This window comes from Arvicanthis niloticus, chromosome 1 (genome assembly GCF_011762505.2).
Source record: "Arvicanthis niloticus isolate mArvNil1 chromosome 1, mArvNil1.pat.X, whole genome shotgun sequence".
Lineage (NCBI taxonomy): Eukaryota > Metazoa > Chordata > Mammalia > Rodentia > Muridae > Arvicanthis > Arvicanthis niloticus.
This window is the reverse complement of record NC_047658.1, coordinates 60769088-60794207: the sequence shown is the minus strand read 5'-3', so window position 1 is coordinate 60794207 and position 25120 is coordinate 60769088. Positions and strand designations below refer to the sequence as shown.

The window sequence follows — 25120 nt, the reverse complement described above, 5'->3', positions numbered from 1 at the left end:
TCAAACAAATCAGTAGCCTTCCTCTACTCAAAGGATAAACAGGCTGAGAAAGAAATTAGGGAAATGACACCCTTCACAATAGTTACAAATAATATAAAATATCTTGGAGTGAATCTAACCAAGCAAGTGAAAGATCTATATGACAAGAACTTCAAGTCTCTGAGGAAACAAATAGAAGATCTCAGAAGATGGAAAGATCTCCCATGCTCCTGGATTGGCAGAATTAATTTAGTAAAAATGGCCATCTTGCCAAAAGCAATCTATAGATTCAATGCAATCCCCATCAAAATTCCAAATCAATTCTTCATAGAGATAGAGCAATTTGGAACAACAAAAAACCCAGGATAGCAAAAACTATTCTCAAAAACAAAAGAACTTCTGTGGGAATCACCACCCCTGACCTCAAATTATACTACAGGGCAATAGTAATAAAAACTGCATGGTATCGGTACAGAGACAGGCCGGAAGATCAATGGAATAGAATTGAGGATCCAGAAATGAGCCCACATAGCTATGGTCACTTGATCTTTGACAAAGGAGCTAAAACCATCCAGTGGAAAAAGGACAGCATTTTCAGCAAATGGTGCTGGTTCAACTGGAGGTCAACATGTAGAAGGATGCAAATCAATCCATTCATATCTCCTTGTACAAAGCTCAAATCCAAGTGGATAAAAGACCTTCACTTAAAACCAGATACTCTGAAAATAATAGAAGGTGGGGAAGGCCCTCGAATACATAGGCACAGGGGAAAAATTCCTGAACAGAACACCAATGGCTTATGCTCTAAGATCAAGAATTGACAAATGGGACCTCATAAAATTGCAAAACTTCTGTAAGACAAAGGACATTGTCAATAAGACAAAACAGCAACCAACAGATTGGGAAAAGATCTTAACCAATCCTACATCCGATAGAGGGCTAATATCCAAGATATACAAAGAACTCAAGAAACTATACTCTAGAAAACCATATAACCCTATTTAAAAAATGGGGTACAGAGCTAAACAAAGAATTCTCAACAGAGGAAAATCAAATGGCTGAGAAGCACCTTAAGAAATGCTCAACATCCTTAGTCATCAGGGAAACGCAAATCAAAACAACCCTGAGATACCACCTCACACCAATCAAAATGGCTAAGATCAAAAACTCAGGTGATAGTAGATGCTGGTGAGGATGCGGAGAAAAAGGAACACTCCTCCATTGTTGGTGGGATTGCAAGCTGGTACAACCACTCTGGAAATCAGTCTGGTGGTTCCTCAGAAAACTGGACATAGTATTAACTGAGGACCCAGCTATACCACTCCTGGCCATATACCCAGAAGATGATCCAACATAAAATAAGGACATATGCTCCACTATGTTCATAGCAGCCTTATTTATAATAGCCAGAAGCTGGGAAGAACCAAGATGTCCCTCAACAGAGGAATGGATAAAAAATGTGGTACATCTACACAATGGAGTATTACTCAGCTATTAAAAATAATGAATTTGAGAAATTTTTAGGCAAATGTTTGGATCTAGAAATTATCATCCTGAGTGAGGTAACCCAATTACAAAAGAACACACATGGTATTTACTCACTGTTAAGTGGATGTTAGCCCAAAAGCTTAGAATAGCGGAGACACAACCTGCAGACCACATGAAGCTCATGAAGAAAGAAGACCAAGAGGGGATGCCTCAGTTCTACTTAGGACGAGTAACAAAAATACTCAAGAAAGCAAATATGGAAACAAAACATGGGACAGAAACTGAAGGAGGAGCCATCAGGAGACCATTTCCCCTGGCTATCCATCCAATGTACAGTCACCTAAGCTAGACACTGATGTGGATGGCTGGAAATGCATGCTGTCAACTACATGATATAGCTGTCTCCTTAGAGGTCTGCCAAAGACTAACACATTCAGAGGACAATGCTCACAGTTAACCACTGATATGATCAAGGGTTTCCCAATGGAGAACTTAGAGAGAAGACTGAAGGAGCAGAAAAGGTTTGTGACACCAGGAGGAAAGCAACAATACCAAACAACCAGAGCCCCCCAGGGTCTAAACCACCAGCCTGGGAGCACATAGGGAGGGACCCAGGACTCCAGAGGTATATGTAGGTTGAGGATGGCCTTGTTGGGCATAGGTGGGAGAGGAATTTCTTGGTCCCATAAAAAATGAACACAGAATTGGGAGGGGGAGTGAGAGTGGGAAGGGAGTAGTGGGTGGGGTAGGTGCAGGCACTGCCTCAAAGAAGCATGAGGAGGGAGGATGGGATAGGAGGTTTCTGGGTGGTGGGAGGAAGTGGGGTAAGGGGATAAAATCTGAAACACAAATGGAAGGATTTAGAAATTTAGGAGGCAGTTTATGTTAATGGAAACAGCATCTTAGAAACTGGAAAATCACACCCTCATAGAAACACAAGGAGGGGGGATGGGATAAGGGGCTCCTGGGTGGTGGGGGGAATGGAATAAGGGGATAGAATTTGAAACATAAACATTATAACCAATTAAAAAAGGGGAAAAAAGAAAAGTTCTTAGAACCAACATCTTTTAAAAAAATGTCAGCCCTCGAGGAAAAAAAATTTTTTTCTTGATACTAAAACTTGTTCTGAGAATTGTATACTGCAGAATACACAGCCTCAGTATATCTACTCATCAAGCAAACTGAGCAGAACTGCTCAAACCTCAGATGTCCTGGAATTCCACCTGGATGCAGTGAAAACACAGTGTCAGAGGCTTATCAATTTACTCTTCCCCCTACCCCTCTTCTAATATCTCAACGCCCGTAATCAGCTTGAAGAAGTTAAAGAAGGGTCAGCACCCCTATTCCCTGGGCTTGGGGACTAAGGTGGTTAATATTGGACTGTCTTTCTAGGGAAAAGTAGAGGTTTTGTTGGAACAGGGAGGATTATCTAGGATTTATTGCATACCCACAACCTATTGATAGAAATCTGTATAATTAGTATCAAGATGAAGTTATAATTTCTTAAATGGTACAAAATTTCCTTTGATTTCGAATTTAAGGTTTTCATTGGTACGAGTTTCTTATTGATATAAAAATGAGATGAATATTGGTACTCTCATGGGCATTGTGCCTGTATAACACATTTAGGAATACAAGGCTTAAACCCAGTCCTTCTTTAACTTTTTTTAAACAGATTTGAGATGGTTAGCCTGTGAGTTAAGGGACTATAGCAAATTCATGGCTTGGAGTTTATTGTTAGGGTGTTCTCTATGTTTTCTTTAGAAATAGATGAGAGGAGTTAACAGACAACAGTCCAGGTTACCTTACATGGATAGCTGGTTTTCAAAACGTCAGAAGTCCACAGAATTGATGTTACAAACATTTCTATATTAATGTTCATTTTGATTAGAGACCTGTCTGCTCCTGACAGCTTCCTGTATTGGATTCTAAGAAGAAATTGAGCATCCTTGGAGTTACTCAGAGACAGCCTTGAGTTGTTCAGAGACAGCCACGGGGCAAGAATTGCCTCTTTCCATCTACAGACAAATTACTGTCCAGAAAAGGACACACTTGCAGAATAGTCGACTGATTATATCTGCCTAGACAGAGTAATTAGCCCTTAATAACTCTGCATCACTAAGGTCTGTCAGATGATTCTGGGCCAGAAGGCTGAAGATTTGATGCTCCAACATTCTGCAGTATAGGGGCTGTCCAGGTGTTCAGTGGTCTCTATAAATTGGCTAAGTTTTAGAAGCTATGCTTTGTGCTTCCCATAATTTCAGTTAACTCAGTCATTCTAGATTTCCGACGGGGTTGAAGACTTATAGTCTCATAGTCAGTCCTGGTTATTTACTTTGAGAGAAAAGATCTGAGTGGTAGGTTTTCAGCTGACATTTATTCTAAGCCAAGAAAAAAGCCAGGTTCAAAACTAAGTGTTTTAGTTAGGAGAGACAACAGAGGTTCTGGTTAGTCAACAAAATGATGGACTGGGTATTAGGATTATCTTTTACCTCACTGGTACAAATAGGAATAATTATGCTCTAATTGTATTTTGAGAGAAAAGCATTATTTTAACAGGAAGGGTGATATGTAGGAGGAGCTAAGGGGGAAGGAGTACCGAGAGGAAGAGATGGAGTAAGGAGAGGAGAAGATGAAGGAGAGGAGAAGCAAGGTGATGAGAGAGAGAAAGAGAGAGAAAGAGGGGGGCATGGAGGCAGATTTCCACGTGTCTCCACCAGTCAAAGACAGTTTATATATCTAGGTTGGGTATTGGGTTACACTTCTGATTGAGCATTACCAAACGTATAAAGCCTTTGACTAACACTTTAAAAAATTATATAAAAGCAAAAAGGAAAGGGGGGCATGGGATAGGTGTTTTCTAGGGAGGGGAAATGGGGAAAGGGGATGGCATCTGAAATGTAAACAAAATATAAAATAAAAAAATGAAAATAAAGAGATTCCCTTTCAACAGAGTCATAAGGACTGATGTTGATACAAATAAAAAATATGGCATGATTATGGAGAAAGAGCCCCCTCATACAGTGGCAATGTAACTGCTGTAGTCACTATGGAAACAGTTTAGATATTCCTGAAACTATGTAAAAAAAAAAAAAAACCACTGCCATATTGTACAGATGTATTTCTCTTGGGTAAAGACTCAAAGGATGATAAGGCAGCATACCACAGAGATACTTGAAAGCCAATGTTTACAGTAATATATTCAAAATAGCAAAGATGATAGCCAGGCAAGGCTTTACTGGGCCATAAAGAAGAATAAAATAATAATATTTGAAAAAGAAAAGATGAAAATGGGGATCATCATTTTAAACAAAGTAAGAGACTTAGAAGGGCAAAAATATTTTTTTGTTAAAATATTTTTTGTTACTTTTAAATATACACATGGCACAAAAGTAGAACAGGGAATGTGAGAGCGAAAGAGAAAGCCTACAAGAAGAAGGGATGAGGAGCACACATAGCAATGAGTATATATGATGTGAAAACAGAAAGAAGGACTATGTGTGGGGGTGGGTCAGCAAGAGAGAGGAGGAGAATTGAGTGTAGTAGTAGAACCCAGAAATCTCAGCACCAGGGAGATGAAAAAAGACAAGAGAGATTAGAAGTTCAAAGTCAGCCGCATCTATGGGGTGAGTTGGAGTCCATCTGGGCCACATAAGACCCACCAGGAAAAAACAAAAAATTAATGGATGAGGAAGGTAAGAGGAGATAGGGAATGGAAGAAGAGAAGTAATGAAGGTAAGAGAGAAAGAAATGGAACAACAGATAAGGGGCAGAGAAGGAAAGTAGGGGTAATTAGGAATAAAATATAATGATATACACATATGAAATAAAAAATGCATCACAATTAAACTCATTGCTTTATATATAAACTAAAAATGTTTAAAGGTTTAAAAGAACTATTTACAATTTTAACAATACAGAAGAAGTAAAGTGTTAGAAGAACCTGGAAGCTTACAAAAGCGAGAGAGACCTGCAACAAGCTGGCCACATTATAAAAATCAGTAAGATGAGATGAAAGTGTTAGAAAACTTAAAGGCAAAAACAGAACCCATGATGAACCCACAGTACAGGGAAAAGCACAAGCCCTCTTCAAAGAATTAGAGGCTAAAAAGAATTCAGAAGGAATTTGTAACCAAGGCTCAATGTTGAATTTAAGGTATGGATAAGAGTTAAATGGTCTTAACCATATCTTAAGCAATGTCAAGCAGATAATCTAAGGCAGGAGTTCTCAACCTTCCTGATGCTGTGACACTTTAATACAATTCCTCATGTTGTAGACCCCAATAATGAATTTATTACATTGCTACTTTATAACCCTAATTTTGCTGCTGTTACCAGTTATAAGGTAAATATCTGATATGCAGAATTTCTGAGATGAGACCCCCAAAGGGGTCATGACCCATAGGGTAAAGACAACTGACGTAAAGCAGAGGGATGTGTTTCAGTGATAGAGCACTTAGCTTTATCACATGTACAAATCCCTGGATCAGTCCCCAGGGCTGTAAAGGAAAACAAAGTAAAAATCAGCTAAAGATAAATATCTTAGCTATCTTTACAGCTGGGTAGTGTACAGAAATATAAATTGATCTAGTGAGACAAAGCCAGTTATAAAATTTAAAGAGTTAAAAGAGAACAGACATTTACATGTGATTAACACATCTACATGAAACGTGCAAGGCAAGGGTCTGGATTGCACTGCCTGACTATAAAACTCAGTGAGCTCACTGTAAGAATGTGACATAAGCAAATTAGTAAATCCTTTTGTACCTTAATTTCTACTCTTTTAGGTGGGTACAATGGTGCCATTCAAGTCTTTGTTTTTAGGGGGAATTATATAAAATGGATTTATGTAAACTACTTAGAATATTGTTTGATCCTCACAGAAAATAGTCCTGGTGTTTGAGGTTATTACACTGCTTAAAACTTCTTCCCCATTAGCTACTAGGCCCACACCTGCTGAAGGGATGTGACAATTGACAGAAGCCAGCTGCAGGGTAAGAAGCAAGAGCAAAGGACAAAGAATAGTTTCTATGTTCATGATGACAGTGCACCTGATGCTCTGTCCTTTTCAAATGAACATACACAAGCACTGTGTGATACAAGCTAACAGGCTTCGAACTTCTCTCCACATTCCATTTCTAGCCTTTATATTGAAAATAGCTTTTTTTCTCATATAATATATCCAATAGATCCCCTCCATCTCCTCCTCCCTGTTCCTCCCAACCTCCCCTTCCATCTAGATCCACATATACATACGCATGTATGTATGTATGTATGTATGTATGTATGTATATAAAGTGTGTATATACATAGGTACATATACCTATGTATATATGTGTATAGATATAGATAGATATAGATATATTTATACCAGATATGTCAGATATATTCATGTCTTTCATTAAAAAACAAAAAAGTCTCTATAAGGGATAATAATAAAATATAATATTAAAAAACCAAAAACTAACAATCAGAACAGGACAGAAGGAAAGGAGCCCAAGAAAAGGCACAAGAAACAGAGACCCTCCACCCCCTAATCACCCATCTCACACACTCAGAAATCCCATTAAAACACTAAACTCTGTTTATATCTGATCTCATTTTTAACTGTTCTGGTTTTGATATCTAGATTTATATTTCTTTATATATTTTGACTACTAGCCTCCTAGTGGATGTGTAGTTGGTCTGTTCCCATTTTGTAGGCTGCAACTGTGTCCAAATGAGTGTGTTCTTTGCCATGCAAATTCTTTGCAGTTTCAGAGGTCACATTTATTAATTGTTGATCTTAGTGCCCATGCTAACAGTGTTCTACTCGGAAAGTTCTTTTCTGTGCCAATGAGTTCAAGGCTATTCTCCACTTTCTTGGCAATCAGTTCCAGTGCTTTTGGTTTTATGTTGATATTTCTGATCCACATGAAGTTGGGTATTGTGCAGTGTGATAAGTACAGATCTATCTGGATTCTTCTAGCATCTGTCAAGTTGGAACACCGCCATTTGTTAAAGATGCTCTCTTTAATCAGTGTGTATTTCTGACTTTCTTATTCAAAGATAAGTATGAATCTATTTGGATTCTTCTACATGCAGCTATCCAGTTGGAACATGAAAATTTGTTGAAGCTTCTCTCTTTAGTCCAGTGTGTAGTTCTGGCTTCTTTGTCTAAAATCAGATAGTCACAGATGTGTGTGTCTTCAATTCGGTTCCATTGATTAACATGTCTGTTTTGTGCCAATACCATACTGGTTTTATTACTGTAGCTTTGTAATGCAATTTGAATTGAGGGAAGGTAATACCTCCAGCAGTTCTTTTATTATTCAGGATAGTTTTAGCTATCCTAATTTGTGTGTGTGTGTGTGTGTGTGTGTGTGTGTGTGTGGTGTGTGGGTGTGGGTGTGTGTTTCCATATAAAGCTGAAATTTGTTCTTTCGAGGTCTGTGATGAATTTTGTAGGAGATTGCATTAAATCAATGGATTGCTATTGGTAACATGGCAGTTTTTACTATATTAACCCTACTGATCCATTAGTATGAGCGATCATTCCATCTTCTGATATCTTCAGTTTCTTTTTTTTAACGTCTTAAACTTTTTATAACACAAATTTTTCACTTGCTTAATCAGCGTTACTGTAAGATGTTTTATATTATGTGAGGCTACTGTGAGAGGTATGTCTCCTTGACTTCTTTTTCAGTCTGTTTGTTGTTTGTATATAGGAAGGCTGCTGAGTGTGTGTGTGTGTGTGTGTGTGTGTGTGTGTGTGTGTGTGTGTGTGTAAGAGAGAGAGAGAGAGAGAGAGAGAGAGAGAGAGAGAGACACACACAGAGAGAGAGAGAGAGAGAGAGAGAGAGAGAGAGAGAGAGAGAGAGAGAGAGAGAGTTAATTTTGTATCTAGCTACTTTACTGAATCTTTTGATCAGTTGAAGGACTTTCCCAGTCCCAGGAATTTCTCAGGAATTTCCCAGAATATTAAGGTCATTTATGTACTCAATCATATAATCTGAAAAAGATAATTTGACTTCTTTCTTTCTGACTTGTATTCTATTGATCTTCTTCAATTGTCTAATTCCTCTAGCTAAGACTTCAAGTACTACATTAAATATATATATAAAGAGAGTGGGTAACTTGCTCTGATTTTAGTGGAATTGTTTTATGTTTTGTTCCATTTAATTTAATCTTGGCTATGAGATTTCTGTAAACTGACTTTATTCTGTTGAGGTATCTCCCCTCTATACCTCAGCACTTTAGAACTTTACTTTTGAAGGGGTGTTGGATTTTGTCAAATGCCTTTCTGCTTCTAATGATATGATTATATGGTTTTGTCTTTCAGTTTGTTTATATGGTAGATTAGATTTGTCAATTTATGTATATTGAACAATCCCTGAATCTCTGGGATGAAGCTTGTTTGATCATGGTGGATGATCTTTTTGATGTCGTGTTGGATTCTGTTTGCAAGTATTTTATTGAGTGATTATCTCTGCTAATGGGGCTCCTTAGCAGGTTTGTACTAGTTGTACTGATACACAATTCTCTGGGTAAAATTCAGTTATGGCAGAGGATGTTGAAATTCAGTGTAAAGGAAGAGTTTGGATCACATATTAGTAGAAATGTGGCTTAAAATGCTTTCTGAAGTGTAACATAAAAGCCCTTGTCAGAACTCTTAGCAGCTGGGTCATTATCTCAGTGTGATAGCATTACAAAAGATTTCTGTTTCCATCTTTGTGCTTCTTTGAATTTAAAATTTTTTCAATGACTAAGTTGTGTTTATGACAAGAAAGGAAACAATTATATACCTTAAGAAGTTGAAAAGAGCAACATGCAAACATTTTACATACAATTAACTCCACTCTAAAGTAAGGAAGCAAACACAGGTAACCATACTTAGGAAAAGTATCCAAATGAAAAAAACCACATCAGCAACTGTTCCTCAGTGAGAAATATTGTTCTGTCTTTTTTCATTCTTCTCCACTTTTATAATAACAAACATGTGATACCTCCATGAGAATAGCAATTAATTTTATTTGAGCCTAAAACTGCAAGCAAATTTACCTTAGCTGCTTGAAAAACAAGACTCTGTTTTTTGTTGTTGCTGTTGTTGCTTAAAATAAGACTTTAAATTTACTGGAAAATCACTTCCTGATCAAACTATAAATAAAGAGAAACAAGCAGGAGGAGAAGGAAAGGCTATCACTGGATAAGAGGGTGACAAGGATTCCAGCCTCTTCCAGGCTTTTAGAACTGCCCAGAAAACCTTTTAGTTGTCTCTAGACACTCCTTTTCCAACACTCTATGTGGCTATTATAAGCCCTCTCTAGGCTCATCAAGATCTTGTCCTCCACCCTCTGTAGATGACCTTGCCACCTGCTTCACCAAAATTAGACGTCATACACTGCAAAATTTATTTTCTTCTCCAAGACTTATCTCCAAGCTCATCCATATCTTACAAGTTTTTCTATTTGTTTTTACTAGTATTTAATGCATGAAAAGTAATGGTATTTGTTATAGAATTTTCATGCATCTTTGGCTTTTCCTTCATTCTCTTCCTTTACTTCCCTCCAATGTCCTTTTCAGTCTCTTTCCTTTATCATGGTCTCTCTTTTACTTTCATGTAACTTGTAGTTCACTGTTTCTCCTTTCTTTCCCTCACTCCTGACATTTAAGATTGTTTTTGTTCCTGTTTGACTATTGACATAGAGACACACACCATACATATAGACAACATTTCTCTTTGAGTCTGACATGTTGCTTAATGAAGTTTTCATGATCTCATTTTCCTTTATAGATGAGTGAAATTTCACTGCATAAATGTACATTATGTTTATAAAATCATCTGCTGATGGAACTCTAGACTGGTTCTATTTATTAGCCATTGTGAATAGCACAGAAATAAACATGAGCTTTGAAATATCTCTAATATAATGTCAAAGTCCATTGGATACACACAAACAGGTATTTGGAAAAGTGTTCAGCATCTTTAGCCATCAAATTCAAACTACTCTCATTCTAGTCAAAATGATGATCACCAAGGAAGGAGAAATGAATAGAAAATGGTATCAAGAATTTTGGGACCTTATCCATTGTTGATAAAAATGTAAAAAGTATGAACTGATTCAACCACTATGGAAACTAGTATGGAGATTTATCAAAACAAATGCAAAAAAAAATAATCATCACATTTTAGAGAAATTTTAATCAGCAACATGGCTGCTTTGGCAAGGAATCACATCCAAAGACCTTCTAGGTCTATATGATCCAGCTGGACTGTAAGCATTGAAGGTAAGGTTAGTTTGTTGAAGGAAGCACCCATGTTTGAAAGTTATGTCTAATGAGGGGCAGAAAAGTGCCAAAACAGAGAAAGATTTGACAGAATGAGTCAGGGAGAAGATATGCCCAACTTTTACAAGAAGAGCACAAGAAATAGAGGCTACTTAAAAGCAGGGCAGGGGAACAGAATTATCTAGCTTAAACACAAGTGGTTTGGTGTGTGTGTGTGTGTGTGTGTGTGTGTGTGTGTGTGTGTGTGTGTGTATGTGTGTGTGTGTGTGTGTGTGGCAGTTTAATGTGATGGTTTTACAGACACGGATTGCAAAAAAGAATAAGCTAGACAAACATAAAAACAGAACAAGCCAGAGAGTAAGAAGGAGCCAAAGATTAAACCACATTGCCAAAGTTCGTATGAGGCCAAGAAGAGCAATTCATGGAGAAGTCAAGAGAATCTGGATTGAATCAGTCAGCTTGGAAGAAGCCCCAGGCCTAGCCTAGGCCTAGAAGTATTTAAAACAGAGAAAGAAATGCTCTTGGCTCACCTCAAGCCATGTATTTGCACAGCTTAAGTACACATTCCTTCATCTGTGTACATAAAAGTAACATTTACATCACAAGACCAAACTATGTCATATCTTAAGCTATTAAACCAAGTATTTGTGTTTCAGGGAGAGAGGTACACACTTCTTTCTTTCCAACAACAATGTCTTTTTTGCACCAGGCTCTACTATTTTATCTTCCCTGGATTATTACTTTAGTTTCTTCCTCTACATTGACGCTCATCCTCTGTGGTATCTTGAAGTACTACTTCCTTCATTTGACATTGGCTTGGGGTATATATGCTGGTATTATAAAAGTGTTCTCAGACATTCCAATAGCTTCGATAGCATCAACCTGTAAGTTTTTGACATTCTAGAAAACTTTGTGCTATGATATGTTCATTTCCTCTGTGCAAAAAGCTTAGACTAAAGACTATTAAGAGGCAATACTATTGCGACTAGGGGCATTATAGGAGTGGCTGCTATGTCACATGTGTATCAGTAGGTGGCAGAGAGGAGAGAAGATATGTTATGCTCAGTGTTCTGATTTGTGAACATCTGAATAACTAATTGGCTAATAATATGTGAAAAAAAGGTGGCCTGAGATGACACCAGTATGGAACAACTCAAACCCAAATGGGCTCCCAAGGAGCAAGCCAGGGACCACAAGAACCCTACCTGAGACTCCACACCCTGGGAAGGAGTGAGCCTAAGACAGAGAACCCTCACATGGGGCCACTCAGGCATGCCCAGAAAAGTAATAAGACCTAGACAACCACCAGATTAGCTCTGGGGCCTGGGCAGGGAATTAGCCCGGGATGACCACCAATTCAGTACCACACAGATCTAGAGGGACAGACCATGCCTGAGGTAACCCCTGACCAGTGCCATATTTCCTGAGACCACTCCTAGATGACCCCAGACACTCAGAGACCCTAAGTGCCACCAAGAGTTTCAAATAAGCAGTGGAGAAATAGAAAAGAAAGAGAAAGAGAAGGATGTAGGCACAGTGAAGAGTGGCAGAACTAGAGACATGGTAGAAAGAACAGCCTGATGTAAGTAGTGGTGGATGACATGTTTTCCAGACCCAGCAGGACAGTTACACCTATGAAATCACAAAGCAGTTATGACATACCTAAGGCAGACAAAATCCCACCCTGGGATGGGGAGGTGGGTGTGAAGTCGCCACCCTAGCTAAGGAGCTATTGTGATATACACCTTCTGAGAGAGCAAAAATCCATTTTTCATTAAAGGCATTGACTCTGGTAGGTTGAGCATGATCTAGGTGAAAGCATATATTCACAAGTATATGGACAGTGCCAACTGAATTTGGTTGGAGAAAAAGAATACATGACATTACATAGGTAGGGAAGTGGGTAGGTCTGAGAGGAGCTAAAGAAGAGGAGTGACTATGACCAGAATACATTGTACAAAATTCTTGAAGAACTAATAAAAAGGAAAGAAAGTTACTCAATAAAAGATAGGTTTCTAGATCTCTATGGTGAAAATCAATCACTTGGAGACATTAGTAGAGCCCCTGAAGATAGAAAAATGATAACTTATAAATAAATAAACTGTAGACAAAGTTTTTTATTTATATTGATCACCTGTCTTTAATCTGAAGTTATCTGGAAAAAATGAAAAAAGAAAAAATATTATTTTGTTTAGCTCAGTGGATACTTGGTTTGGTCTGTTATTTCATTAACCAAAAATACACAATAATTATTTTTTATGGCAACTCAGTAGATATATGACTCTTTAAAAACTGACATTTTTCAGTGGTTGAATGTCAATGATCTTGCCGAATATCTCAAAGGAACACTAACAGAGCGTATAAAAACCCTTAACACATAAATCCAGCATTCAGGGCAGGCCAATAAATTTGCAAATGTTTTTCTGTCTGACTTGAATAATTCTTTGTTAGCTATCTCAAGAGATAAGAAAGTTAATCTCCACATTGCAGCCATAGTTATGCCACATAGTGTGTCAGAATTTTTCTTCTGTGCTTGCTTGACCCCCCCGCCTTCCTGACTCCCTATCTCATAGAGGGGAAATTCCAAGTGCATGTAGAAACATTCAGAATCCTACAGGATGTTACTCCGCGCTACCTCCCTGCCTTCATCTGCAACTACCGATTCCCTCCATCTCCTCCTACCCCACCTCCTTCACATACTTAGCAGGCACGCACCTCATTTTAAACATTCATTACCCAAGACAATTTTCTCATTTGTTTAAAAGTGATACCTTCATTCCTTCTGTCAGAGTGACATCTTTTCTATGAAGTCTTCTTTTACTTCCTTAAAGCACTCTCTAAGTTTACCATATGTTTTTATTGCATTTAACACTATCTGGAATACTCTAGCTTTTCTTTCTCATCTCATATCCTAATGCCTGTAGTTTAATTCCCTGTTGTACATTTACATATAGAAAAGTGCCTAGTACAAAGTGTGGTGGTTAATGCCTGATATCCCTCAAAATCAAGTGTCAAGGTCATTCTTCACTATAGAGTTTCAAGGTAGCATGAGCTATATGGTTCCCTACCTCACACCTCTACCTATAAAAGAAAGAAGACCCAGAATATATTAGGGTCTCAAAAAATGTTTACCAAATGACTAGCTATTAAAAATTAAATAGGATAAGGCCACCAAAAGAGGCTAATGAGGCCTGAATTTTATCTAGCTCTATTTTGCAGGATGGAGAAGATGACCAACAAAGTTTTAAGTGGGGGGGGGGCGTTTAACAAGCACCCATACATGAGAACTACAGGAGGCCAATCAGAGGAAAAGAATAAACACATTTTACAGTTCAATGTTGAGGAGGCAGGAGTTTATAGATTGCCTTCCATTAAATTCAGGTTTAAATGACCTTAATCATTATTAGTGACATCTTCACTAATACTGGAATTTCTGGAGCATGTTCCTTTATTGGGTGAAATTTGGCAAATTCAGGGGAATCTGCTATAGAGAATCTCCCTTTTCCTATTATAAAATGTACCTCAGCATTCTTAGCAACACACTTCTTGTATTTGAATCCAATATTTCTAATATTAGTGCAGCCAGTCAGCTTGTCTCTTTGTTGTTGTTGTTCGTGGACATTTTCATGAGTTTTCCCATATACTTATGGTTACTCACTGTGTATTTACCCTTTTTACCTGACTTATTTATTTCCCACATCTTAGACTACTTGATGTTATACTAACACAAAGTTATCCATGCTTTTAAAAATAATTTACATGGTTTCTCTTGTAATGACCCCAGTTCACTTATACTTACTTCAATAGCATCTACTCTACTCTTTAAAGTCCATTTAGCCATTTTCCCATAAAACACTATATTTTGCAGTATTTTAGACTGTGTATCTGATTTCACTACTTTATATAATTTCCTACTACAGGAATAGGAGTTTTCTACCTACATTTTTACAATCATCAAATATTTATTTTATTTTATAGTATCAAACATATTTATATGGGTGTTTGACCAATCTTGTTTGCTCATTCTAATATCCCTATAATTTAGCCTTTTAAATTATTTCCTCCTGCTAGTTTCTGAAGACTTAGTGATCCTTATGTTTTAAAAAAAGCTTCGCCTATTTACCCACCAAGTTTTAAGCACTGAAGGATCAGTGTCCAACTGCAGGCACTTCTGAGAAGTGACAAAAAGTATATGTGTGAAACCTGGCTGGAAGAAGTAGGTCACAATAGGTGTGGCCTTAAAAGATGTATAGACAATGCTGTACACTCCAACTTCCTGGATGCCAAGAGGCAGCCAGCCTCCTCTGGCTTTCAGTTCCACTGTGATATTCTGCATCATTACACACTCAGAGACATGGAGCTATAGGCTGAAACCTGCGAAACCATGAGCTAAAATAATTTCTTCTTCTAAATTGACTTTCTTAGGTATCTTGTTGTGGAAATAGAAATCTCACTAATATGATGGTGTAACATGGCTGGACATCATTTCATAATGTAGACAGTAGAATTCTGCCTTTTTTAAATTTTGCCTCTGTTTAAGAGAGATTGATTTTGTTCTTGCAGGCAGTTAATTTACTGACAGATCAGCTTTATGCTATAAAGACTATTATTAACGAAGACATTTTTTAATAGAGTCTTAGCTTAAAACTAGATAAGGGTAGCCCTCATCTTCAATGACAGCCTTTTGGGGTCTCATCTAAATGACTGAGGTTTTCAGCTATATTCCTATTCTGGAGCTGATGGAGATATCAGTGTTACTTAATGCCACAAACCCCCCAGGTAGCTCCCAGACAACTGTTGCTCATGTCCAGGCCTCATCAGATTATTCTGTACTAAAGTAGCCTATAATTTATCAAGACTTAGAATATTTTCTAGTCAAATTACTGAGGTTCTTTCTCTACAATGTTCACCCATTTCTACTATTTTGCCACCACAGGAACAGTGAAACCGAACATCTCTTCTTCCACACATTAAGATGTTTCTGGTCTACCACACATAAACCTAGAGCTCCAGCAAAGCTCACCTTGTATATTTAATTTCCCTTAGGAAGCATAGTCTTGTGTATTCTGTTGTCTAATGCCCCTGACGAAGTTTCTTATGACTTATGTCCAGTTATGTTTGTTTAAAGTACAAATATAAGTCTGACACCTATCACTTTACCACACATGAATAAGAAATACTCATATATTTTTATTTATATCAAAATTTTGTAGTAGAATAAATTTACCTGTATTTATTCACAAAACAACCTAAATGACAAATATAATTAGTCTCAAATTGTCAAGAAATCATGTTTCTCAAATTGTCAAGAAATCATGTTTACTTTTCAAAATCTACTTTATTTTTAAATTTACATAAAAATATTTATGTGACCAAGTTTTTGTTCTTAATTCAAAAAGGAAAATGAATTGATAATGGGTGAATGGATGAATATATATATATATATATATATATATATATATATATATATATATATATATTTCTACCACAGAGAGATAAATAGTAATCTTCCCATGAGAGTGTTATATGTGTAATAAGTACACACACCTTAAATGTTTCCTATGGGACCTCTCTATTTTCTCTAACAATAGCAACTTGCTTTTTCAAATACTCAAAGGACAAAAGCAGAGAGGTAATTAAAGAATACATCATCAATCTCATCTGTTCCAAAATACAATGAGACAAAATACCCTTGATAATCCCCTGCAGTGTTTGCAAAATAAAAATATGTCTAAGACCTGGAAAAATAAGAAAGCCACAACACATCTACCAGACCTTTGATGGTGGAATTTTTCAGCCCCTAGTCTTTTCAAATTCTCTGTTATTTTGTAAACCAGATAATTTTTGGCACCTGAGCAGCATATCACAGTAAATCCTTGGATGGGAGAAAGGTAAAACAAAGTTGTAGTTGAAAAATTTTTGATTCTATGCACAATAAATGTCTTTTAGTACATGAATTTGTTTGCTTTTTATCAAAGTAGTTTGGTAAACCACCATAATGTTTTTGTTTTCCATGAAAGATAAAAATGTATAATACCTAAGAAGTGGCTTTGTTTGAAAAGACAAATGTGTCTTCTTGGAGCAGATTTTTCCCCTATTCCCATTCCCAGCTATGATTTAAGGTGTGGGCATTTCTTATTCTTAAGGGATAAAAGGGACAGAAAGCAAACTAGGCTGAACAGACACCATGCTCCTGATCACTCTCTTCTGAGACCCTATAAGCATCTACTTCTAGGAAAGGCTATAGATAATTTTACTATTACAGTACATGGGATTTTCTTAGGATCTCTCAGTTTCACAAGGAGAGAGCTTCATTTGTCTTAACATTCCCACTACTTCTCCAACAGCACTTCCCAACAGCCTTTTATAAGAAGAGACATAAAGCTAGCTATTCCTTTGTGTTCTCCCTGGGAGGTCATATCAGTAATAATTCTAAAGGTTAGGATGAATTATGTAAAATTAAGTTCCTACCAGAGATAAGATGGATAGTGTTGGTAGGAAAATAGGAATGATTAAGTACCAAACCATTATGCACTCCTCTCTACCATACCATACCATTCTAGGAGGTTTATTTTATTCCTTGGTCACTAATTGCCCAGTTATTTTTCCATTAAGTTACATCCCTTTCCTTATCTGATGGTAGGACTTATTGTTGTGACTCTGTGTGTGTCTGACTATGGGTAGGTAGTAAGGGATTATTTTTGACTATTTTTTCTTTGTATATCTATGAGAAAAACTAGATATAATTTGTATTTTTGACAGCTATTTTTTATTTAAGATACCTTCAAGTTTCTCAACAATCATCAGAATTATTAGTTTTGCCATTTTAAGGTACAGTAATGAGGAAATTAAATTTAATGGAATACATGCATTTTTTAACAATTTTAATTGAACTTCCATATTCTAAACATTGAGCTTGGTAATGGAAACAAATGCATGAACAAGAGTAATATCGCATCTGTCCTCAGAGTTTGCTTACCAATAGAGATAATACACACAAGAATCACTGGCTACAGTATACTAAGTCTATGATAAAAGACGCCTCCCCGACTACTACATATTCATACTATAATGCTACAATTTAGAGATAGTAAAAGAATTCTTTTTTCTTCCTACATCTGTAAATATCTAGTATGATGGAAATCCATATCACCCAGTTCTAGTATTTTTAGACACAATATTAGGCAGTATACAAATGTAAATAATGCTTGTCATCTCTAAGCACATCTTGATGCAAGTCATGCCAGATAAAGACAGCAGGGCTTGCTTAGTGTGGTGTGGTCTAACTCAAAGGATTAGTGCATAAATAGGAAATGACTAGTGATTTATGTTCATTCTGAGTGAACATAAATGAGATATTCAGGATATTAGAAGAGAACAAAAACAAATACATTTCTTTTATATTTTGTCTTACCATTAGAATCAGAACCCCAAACTCATCTTATGATACATGATCTTTTCCAACTAAATGAAAACACATTCATCCCAATACATTGGGGTAAGACATTTGAACTGAGTGTAGTACCTCAGGAATAAATTCAAGACCATCCTTTATGAAAAAAATTTTTTTAAAGATTGACAGTCACTGAAAACCACTTTTATAATAAAGTAATACTTTACATTTTGCATTTGCACAGTAGTTTTCATCAAGCATATAAAAAAATCACAGGCACTATTTTGTCACTGTTGTCATCATTGTTCTTTTGTTCTGAGATAGAGACTTTCTATGCAGCCCTGGATATCCTAGCATAACCAGGCAGTTCTCAAACTCACAGAGATCTGCTTGTCTCTGCCCAAGTGCTGGGATTAATGTCATTCATTAAGACACCCTGATCACAGATACTGGTTAACCTTTCCAAATTTCCAACCAAACAAGAAATTTATACTGCTGCTTTATATGCATCTATACATGTCAATCTGTATACTCATTCAAGTTTAGAAATATTAGGGAAGACTAACCACTATTTAAGTCATAAAACAAAGTCATCATTTAAAAAAATTCTCAGTTTCAACTCAGATATACCTCTTTTGGTAATTCAGCTAAATTAATTTCAAAATCAATATTGGCCAGAATATAAATAAATAAGTTTATTCTTTAAAGATTTAATTATATACATACAATACATATTATATATACTATATATACATATTATATATACATATGCATATGTCTGTATATATGTGTGTATGTATGTATCTTTGTATGTGTGTATGGAGTAAGTGAGGATTTGAGCATGAGTGCAGGACCCTAGAGAAGCCAGAAGTGTCAGATCTCCCTGGAGATGACACTACAGGTAGGAACTACCGTATGTAGATACTGAGAACAGAATTTGGGTACTCTACAATGGAGTACTACCCAGCTAAAAACATATAAAAAAAATCACAGGCACTATTTTGTCATTGTAGTCATCATTGTTGTTTTGTTCTGAGATAGAGACTTTCTATGCAGCCCTATGTGAATTTCTATGCATGAAATTCACAGGCAAATGGATGGAACTTGAAAACATTATCTTTAGTGAGGTAAGCCAGTCATAAAACAACACACATGGTATGCACTCACTGATAAGTGGATATTAGCTCAAAAGTTCAGAATACCCAAGATACGATTCACAGACCACATGAAGCTCAAGAAGAGGGAAGACCAAAGTGTAGGTGCTTTGGTCCCTCTTAGAAAAGAGAACAAAATACTCACAGGAGGAAATATGGAAATAAAGTGTGGAGCAGAGACTGAAGGCCATCCAGAGACTGAAGGCCATGCAGAGACTGCCCCACCTGGGGATCCATCCTCTATTTATTAACTTTTTAGAAACAATATTATAATAGCAAAAGTTTGAAAGTAAAACTGAATTTATGTACAGGAAAGTCTTATATGGTAACTAATATGTCATTGATGCATAGGATTTTAGCAGGGAAAGCACAAACTGGATTATATATAATAGAGGAAGTTTGGGTCATAGGGTTTTAGCAGGGAAAATACAGACTGAATTATATATAGTGGGGGAAGTCTGGGCCATAGAATAGCAGTAGGGACGAATATGCTTAGGAAAGGATCAATGCATAAATATAAATGAACCTAGTCACATATGAGTACTTTAAATATTTATGCATAATGTAACCAGGATTTGGAGCAGGGAACAGAGAAACAAGAAATAGGATGGGATAGTTGGATAAGGTAGACTTTTGAACCCTTAGAATACAGAATAGATAATACAGAAATTATTTTATTGACAATGACAACCCCTCCCAAAAAATGGAAAATAAAAGAGTCAAACAGACATGACTAAAAAAATCCCCTCTAGGAAAAAGTAAAAAATATATTCTTATGAAAAGCTGATTAAAAATACATACAAGGTAGCCATCTTCAGTAGATGGAAAGATTTGTACTTATTTGTATAGACAGGATGATGGCAGGATCAAGCAGTAGTCTGGTCTGTTTTCTGTTGCTAAGATAAACATCATGAACAGAAGAAACTTAAATAAAAGAAAATTTTATTTACACTTATACTGCAGGCAATAGTTCATCAGCAAGGGAAGCCATGTAAGGTAAGAATTCTAGCAAGAAACTAAAATAGAAACCACTTAATGATGCTTACTGGCTTTCTCACTGGCTTGTGCCCAGCTAGCTTTTTCATACAACCAAAGCCACCTAGTTAAGGACAGTGGGCTGGGCCCTCCCACATCAATCATCAATCAAGACAATTCCTCACACACATGGCTACAAATGAATCTGATTGAAGATATCCTTCAACTAAGGTCCCCCAGCCCCCAGGTGACTTTGGGTTGTGATAAGTTGACAGTAGAAACTAACTAGTTTAAAAATGCTTCTATCTCTATTCTAATATTGTCACATGACGTCATTAAATCCTCATGAAAGGAGATTCTATCTACTCACTATAAAACACAGGCACAGATTTATTGATACTGTTGTTCCAAGTGCAGTGGATATGAGACCCTGAAATCTTAGTTGAAAAAATGAAATAAAACTCACTTAATGAACTAAAACTCAACTTGATGCATTTTGAATGTTTGTTAGTACCTGTGGATGCTATCACATATAAAGAGACATTTTTTATGCTTGCTTTGTCCTTTGCCTGGATCTTCCTTAATGATGCAGGTTCCATGTCAGTTATGTTCTTCTACATTAATAGTACTACTTCTACATTTACCTATGCAGCTTCCATCACAAAAGGCCGAAGTCCTTGATAATGTGACCCAATTCCTACTTACATCTTTATTCCCAACTGGAACATGGTCTGTAACAAACTGTATTCACTCAGCTCTCATAGAGTCTATGAATCAATGCATGAATATAGTTACCACCCTAAAGACTTGATAGTCTTTTCTCGGGGCGAATACTGGTCCAACATGTAAACAACACACCACTGTATCAAATATTTATCTCTAAAAATTAACAAGATTATAACTCACTATGAAAATTCTCAGAGGAAATAACTAAAAGAACATACTCCATATTCAGTCAGGGAAAACTTTTTGTCATTGACAATGCACAAGAATTGTGATAATTCAGAAAGTCCTTATTAACTGGGTAAACTGGTAATCTCACATCCATTGCACAGATAGGTGTCAAATCAAAATGAAAGGTTGCAAAGCAGAGAAATATAATGGCATGACATCTATACTAGTCTTTCTATCCTTTAAATTTTTCCTATTGTTGTTTAATTCCTTTTAATAATACATTATTTTCAAAACCAGTATTTGGGTTTTTTTGGTTTTGACACAAAATATATCAAATACACACAGATTGGCCTAGAATCTACAACTGTGCTTCATTAGGCTTCCTTGTTCTAGTATTACAGGTATATACTACTATAACCATGACCAAACCACTATTTTAAATAAGAACTAGAAAATTGGGACAATTTGCAGTTATTTTGGAGCCTATTTGCAATTCTACCTCCTGAGCACCACCATCAATAAATGTCATCCTGAATTGTATAAGGGGTTACCTTGGATTTATGCATTTATAAATATATATGTATACACACACACACACACATATACATATACATATATATATGTTTGTGTCTATGGCCACACATCCATTTATATGTATGTGTGTATGTGTGTGTGTGTGTGTGTGTAACTGTACATCCTTATGTGTATACATATAAAATCAACAAATATACATACATTTTTACAGAAATTTGTTAAATCTACACATACTGTGAAGGAAAATATATAGTTTATATTTAGTGTGAATAACTTATAAAGCTCTATTACATTTGCATAATCTTTTAAAATATCCTTTTCATCTAATATTATATCACTAAAATTGATCAACATTTTTGCTTGGAGCTGTATCCTTGACCCTTTCAATTCTATAAAATATTCCATTGCAGGAACATAACAAAATTCATTCTTCTGTAAATGGACATCTAAATTATTTCCAGATTTTTTTTACTATGTTAAACATTCTGTTACTGTTACTCTTTTCTTATACAAAGTATATAAGAAGTGTCTCTAAGGATATACCTGGGATTAGAAATAGAAGGCTCCAAGGATATGTAAATGTTCCTCTTACAAGATAATAACAAACAAATCCTAATGTCACTTCATACTTCTACCAATATTATAAGGAACCATGTGGCTTCATGTGGCTTCATCAGCTGTCTATTTGTTATTAGTAGTCTTTTAACTTTTTATCCAAATAAATGATTTTTCACTAGTAATGAACCCTAGCTTTCCTTTCTTCCAGTGCTAATAGTTAAGCATAAGATGCCACTCACGGTAGGCAAGTACTCACCCAGTAACTGACATTCCTAATTCCTCCTCTTAGATTTGATTTGTTTTTGCTCAATTAATAGTTAAGTTGAATGTTTCTTCATATATTTATTGTCCTATAGAACTGCCTACTTGCAAGCAGCCTAGCTGTTTTCTTTCAGGTCACTCAGCATGTATTCTTGCATGTGCATTATATATTTACAAAATAAGTCATATATTTACTATGTATACATGATGGACTATCAATAGAACAAAATTTTTTACTTTCCTAAAATGATTTAATGAATAAAAGTTCTTACAATTTAAGGTCAAATTTATCACCGTTTATTTATGGTTCGTTGTTTTGGTACTTAAAAAACATTCCATTCCTCTAGCATATGATAGCATAGCATTCAAATATGTCTTATCTGAAGTCTTTAGAGACTTGCTTTTGATATTTAGTCCCCCATTTATCTCCAGTTGAATTTTGCTCCTGGAGAAGGTAAAGATACAACTTCATTACTCTATGTTTTATAAGTTAATTAAATAGCTCTCCTTTCTCTATCAATCTGTCATAAACAGTGTTCACATATCAAAGTTTCACATACCTAAGTCTACTTTTCAGTGATATTTCTGACATGTAATCTCTATCAATGTAACAAAATACCCATTGCAAAGCAACTTATAAAAGAAAACATTTAATTGGGCTTACTGTTTCAGAGTCCAGGGATGAAGTGAAGGCATGATGAAAAGACAACTCACATCTTAATCCACAAGTAGGAGGTAGAAGGAGAAGCAAACTAGGAATTGTGCAAGTCTTTTGAAACCTCAAAGTCCAGTGACATACCTCCTCCAAAAAAGTCACACTTCCTAATTCTTCCTGAAGGATTCTAGCAACTAGGCATCAAGTATTCAAACATATGAGCAACTTGTTTATACAACACATTTTCACAGTTAGTCAGTTTATAAATACCGGAGCCAGTAGAATATTGTCTTGATTAGTGCAACTTTCTCAAAATGCTTGATGCCTACTGGTGTCATGCCTTCTTACTCTTCCTTGTATGCTTTCTGACTCCTCCTGACATTGATGCTTTATTACAGCTGAGATTATCAAATTTCAAAAAAATGATTATTTAGGTGTTTATAAATTCCATTGCATATATAAACAAACTAAGGAAGAAATTGATATTTACTTATATTTATGACTTAATAATTCTTAAAGATTTAAAATTGTATTAACATTCTTACCGAGTCTTCATAGATTCATTGCTGGACAGTTGGATTTTAAATTTTATAAGTCTTACCAATTAACATGATGCCTTCTAGTTATTTTTTTATTACTGTTTACAAATGAATTTTATTTTTCTCTAAGAACTTTCCATATGGATCTCAACTAATCTATTATTTTTATTAACTTCTTTATAGATTTCTGGGCAAGCTAATGAAGGAACAGCTCAGTGATGCCACCATGCAGGCATAGCACCAAGTGCAAGGTGTACTCTCTGAATACTGTAGTCAGACAGGGTGTGGCCATATCAGAGGCCAATATCAGCCTCTGCTGCTTAGGTGGAATGTCTTTCTTCTCTTGGGGATCCTGGCCTTAACAATCTCAATCATGTCACTGGGCTCGACCTCAAGAGTAATAGTCTTGCCCATCAAGATCTTCATGATTATCTGCATGCTGGCATCACCTGCCCATCTGCCTCATTGAAGAGAAAGTTCTAGCTAATCTTGATGGGACACAGCAGTACAGACACAATTAATAGACACTCGTATTATCTATAAATATTAGAACTTTAACTTCTCTTTAATATTTTATAACATTAGCTAGGACTAACAGAGTTGGATGTTATGACCATTTCTGTCTAATTTTTTTTTTCTGTTTCAGTTGATGGAAGAGGGACTTTATTTGGTTCCGGGATTATAGGCCAGGTACTGCCCCAGCTGTATTTGACCTTCTTCTTGGGGCACAGGTTGTTGGTGAGGCCTCACTTCTTGTAGCAATTGACTGCACAGTGGGAGAAGGTAGCCATGCATTGCACTTATGGCAGATCATCTTGTCACAGTTGTACTTCTGGGCAAGCTAATGAAGGAACAGCTCAGTGATGCCACCGTGGAGGCATAGCACCAAGTGCAAGGTGTACTCTCTGAATACTGTAGTCAGACAGGGTGTGGCCATATCAGAGGCCAATATCAGCCTCTGCTGCTTAGGTGGAATGTCTTTCTTCTCTTGGGGATCCTGGCCTTAACAATCTCAATCATGTCACTGGGCTCGACCTCAAGAGTAATAGTCTTGCCCATCAAGATCTTCATGATTATCTGCATGCTGGCATCTCCTGCCCATCTGCCTCATTGAAGAGAAAGTTCTAGCTAATCTTGATGGGACACAGCAGTACAGATTTCTGAATTCTAATTTTGAATTGAATTCTTCTATCAATTGTACTCAGTGGTGTTTGTATATATATGCATGTGCATATAAATTGGAATTCGTGTGTGTGTGTGTGTGTGTGTGTGTGTGTGTGTTAAGGCTTATATGAGAAGATCAGAAGACTACTTCCACAACACATTCTCACTGTCCAACATTGTATCAACTTAAACTATGAGGCTTAGCAGCAATTCCCCTTTACCCACTGAGCCATCTCACTAGCCCTTTCATTTATATTCT

The 25120-nt window shown here is 36.3% G+C and overlaps 1 protein-coding gene, 1 non-coding gene and 1 pseudogene across 9 annotated transcripts in view; 1 reads left to right on the top strand and 2 right to left on the bottom strand.

Annotated features, from left to right (window-relative positions):
• The window catches only part of Dlg2 (discs large MAGUK scaffold protein 2), a 1841012-nt gene that overhangs the window by 1519433 nt on the left and 296459 nt on the right, over window positions 1–25120 (bottom strand). The window lies entirely within an intron of this gene.
• On the top strand, window positions 11713–11843 carry LOC117701705 (small nucleolar RNA SNORA17). Its single transcript, XR_004605805.1, has one exon. It is a non-coding gene; the product is annotated as a small nucleolar RNA SNORA17 (small nucleolar RNA).
• LOC117711038 (ubiquitin-ribosomal protein eL40 fusion protein pseudogene) lies at window positions 24321–24936 on the bottom strand (annotated as a pseudogene).